This window comes from Lygodium microphyllum, chromosome 26 (genome assembly GCF_053477565.2).
Source record: "Lygodium microphyllum isolate KBCC chromosome 26, Lygodium_microphyllum_v1.1.10, whole genome shotgun sequence".
In the NCBI taxonomy this organism is placed as follows: Eukaryota; Viridiplantae; Streptophyta; class Polypodiopsida; order Schizaeales; family Lygodiaceae; genus Lygodium; species Lygodium microphyllum.
Window position 1 is genome coordinate 41,185,633 of NC_141160.1, and position 3,220 is coordinate 41,188,852.

General features: G+C 42.6%; 1 pseudogene; it reads left to right on the plus strand.

Annotated features, from left to right (window-relative positions):
* The first annotated feature begins 293 nt into the window (after positions 1–293).
* LOC148013183 (uncharacterized) lies at positions 294–571 on the plus strand (annotated as a pseudogene).
* Positions 572–3,220: the final 2,649 nt, after the last annotated feature.

The following is a 3,220-nucleotide window of genomic DNA, read 5'->3' on the forward strand; positions in this document are numbered from 1 at the left end:
CTACTCGTGCAGGCTGTGGGACTCCTCCCCCTCCATCTTCATGGCCTCCAGCCCCCTCCGCACCCATCTTGGACTTGCCCTGGGCTTCTGCAGAGAGCGAGAGAGGGTGCGAGACAGTGAGAGGAGAGCCTTATAGAAAGAGAGGATAGGTCTGTAGATCTAGCGACGGTTTACAATGAGGAAGGAGGACACCGTCAAGCTCATCAATGCCGAAGTGAGAGAGGGTGCGAGACAGTGAGAGGAGAGCCTTATAGAAAGAGAGGATAGGTCTGTAGATCTAGCGACGGTTTAAAATGAGGAAGGAGGACACCATCAAGCTCATTAGTGCCGAAGGCTTCGAGTTTGTCATCGATAGATCTGCGGCCCTCAACCTTCAAGTTTGTCATCGACAGATCTGCGGCCCTCGTCTCCGAGACGATAAAAAACATGCTTACCTCGACAGAACGTTCTGATATATCGCCTTCACGCTGTCGATTTCTGCATCTCTGACAGTGGTAAGGAAGTTGAGTTTTTCATTGAGCCTGAAATATCACTGGAGCTTATGATGGCCGCAAATTACTTGAATACATGATGATCTAGAACATTTCTGTATCAAAATAGTTCTAGGCGTGAGCCTAAAATATCGCTGGAGCTTATGATGGCCGCCAATTACCTGAATACATGATGATCTAGAACGTTTTTGTATCAAAATAGTTCTAGGCGTTGCGGGCATTTATACCTTGCAGGGGACTGCTTTTCAGGCCTCCCTTTGCCTCAGCCTCAGAATGGCTTCCCCAGGTGTCATTCTATTTGGGTAGGGGGTGGGGGATGGCCCCCACAGCGCCTAAATCCCCGGACGCATAACTGTGCTATAGTCAGCTGCTCTCGACCGAGCAGAGTTAGGCTCCCACGATGTGGTCTCAACCACAGTGGGAAATCCTCCTTTCCTCTGCGTCGAGAGGACAACCCTGCCGGGTTTTCATTTCTGCATGCAAGCCTCATTTCGTAGAGGTCGAAGTACTGCAGCTTCCCCAGGTGCCTTAAGTGACTAGAGTGGCGGTGGTTTTTTGAGTCGTCCTAACTGTGGACCTGTTACTTCTGGAGTTTCTGGTTCAACTCAAAATTACTACTAGTGGTGACAGTTACTGCCTTCTTCTGTCTGCGATGTTGCAAGATGATGGCTCTTTGGTAAGCTTTGGTTTTGCAAATAGAGGTTTTCATATTGCATGGCTTGCTGGGCCAGAGAAGAATTGTTGCAGAAGGGCAAAAGCAGAAAGCTGCTGCTGTAGATAATCAGACTGCAGGGCTAGTAGCTCCTGCTTCTAGCTTGATTAATAGTGCTGCTCTTTTTGGTTTGTTGCCACCTAATCAAGGGCTTCCCTATCCTTGCAAGAAGAGGACTTCCAGTATTTGTTAACGCTCAAGGAGCATTGCTTGGGATCCCGAACCTGAAGCTTGATATCTGCTCGAACATATGGGCTTCTTCCAGATTCTGCCCAAAAGTTCCCCTTGGTGGTCGATTTATGTCTTGGCAATGAAAGCTTGCTTGAAGTGGCACAGTTTCTCAATAAGGATCCTAAATTGTGTTTGGAATCGTTGGGCTAGTACCAGCTGATGAGGGTCTATATTCCAGCTGATGACACATTATTTCGTTTATATTCTTTCCGCTGATGACACATTATTTAGTTTATATTCTTTCCAGTTGATGAGCGTCTATATTCCAACTGATGAAAAATTGTTTTATTTATATTCTGTTCATGGGGCCCCACATGTGTTATGTTGTCTATAGAGCGGCATCGCGAACCGTCTCTATAGACCTTATGTTGTTTTAATGTCACTATAAGGTTTTTCTTTAAGTTTTGATGTGACAGATATACTGCCTACATCCCAAGTTCAGTTGAAGGAATTTCTTGGAGATTTTATCTTTTGCAGTGATGTCACTTATCCTTATTTTACATAGGCTGTTGTAATTCAGGAGTGATGTAGCTCCTTCTCCATTGATGTTGTAATTCACGAGTGATGTAGCTCCTTTGATGCCTATGAATAGGCTCTTGTAAGTTCAACTTTGTAATTTTATATTTTGAATATTAATATAACGGTAGGCCTATATAGAGCTGTGGGTTTTTCACTTGAGCCCCCAAGGGTTTTTTCATCCATAGTAAGGGACCTTTATTTGAGCGGGGGTGTTAGCTATATATAGTCTGTCTATATATAGCGCCTGCCTGAGCGAGGGTGTTAGCTATATATAGTCTGTCTATATATAGCGCCTGCCCCAGATCCCCTCTATATATTCCTATCATGTGTGCTCAGTTGACACACTTCTGGGGTTCCACTTCCGGTGTCTCATATCTCTCTTCTCTCCTCTCTTCCTTTCATCTCTCGTCTTCTTTGCAGTTTCTAATAGACCATGCATGACTTTCTAGGCTATGGAGAGTGTTTAGGTAGTTGCATACTTTATTTTATTCATTCATACCCTTAATTAAATATATTTCATCATTAACCCACTTGTTTTTACAGGTTTAACTACATCAAGATACCATGTGCACCTTGGATGTTGTCGAAGACCGAAGAAAATATGGTGAAGCAGCAGATATGTAGCTTTCAAACTCACACAGGATATATGATATGCCTCAAGGGAGCCTTCATAAAAAAAAATGAAAAGAGGTGTGGAGCAAATATCCGGTTTAAAGTCTAACGATTGGCAAAAAATGATTCAGGTAAGGATTTTCATAGCCATAAATATATTAATTAGTAGAGTAAATATATAGACTAATTAACAATGTATGAATATTTACATACAGTTTATCCTTCCTACTAGCATATCCCATTGTGTTTTGAAAGATATGCGTGATATCATTTATAAGATGGGTGAGCTCGCGAGGTATGTATACTTTATACTTATTTTTTAGTTTACATATTACATACATCACATAGTAAACCCGCTTGAATTTATGGACAAAACTAATCATCGTTCTCAATTGCATGTTGGTAGATTTGTGAGTTTGAAGGAAATCGATCCAGATACGTTGCAAGCGGCTCGAGCATTGTCCATTGAGGTGGTTTGTTTGGTGGAGGAAATTTTTCCTCACTCCATTTTGACTACTCAAGTACACTTACTCGTACATTTGATTGATGACATGGCAATTTGCGGGGTAGTTCATGCAAGGTGGATGTTTTTTCTAGAGCGCTTTATGAAAACCCTAAAAGATTTTGTAAGGTAAAATGCACGGCCCGAGGAAAG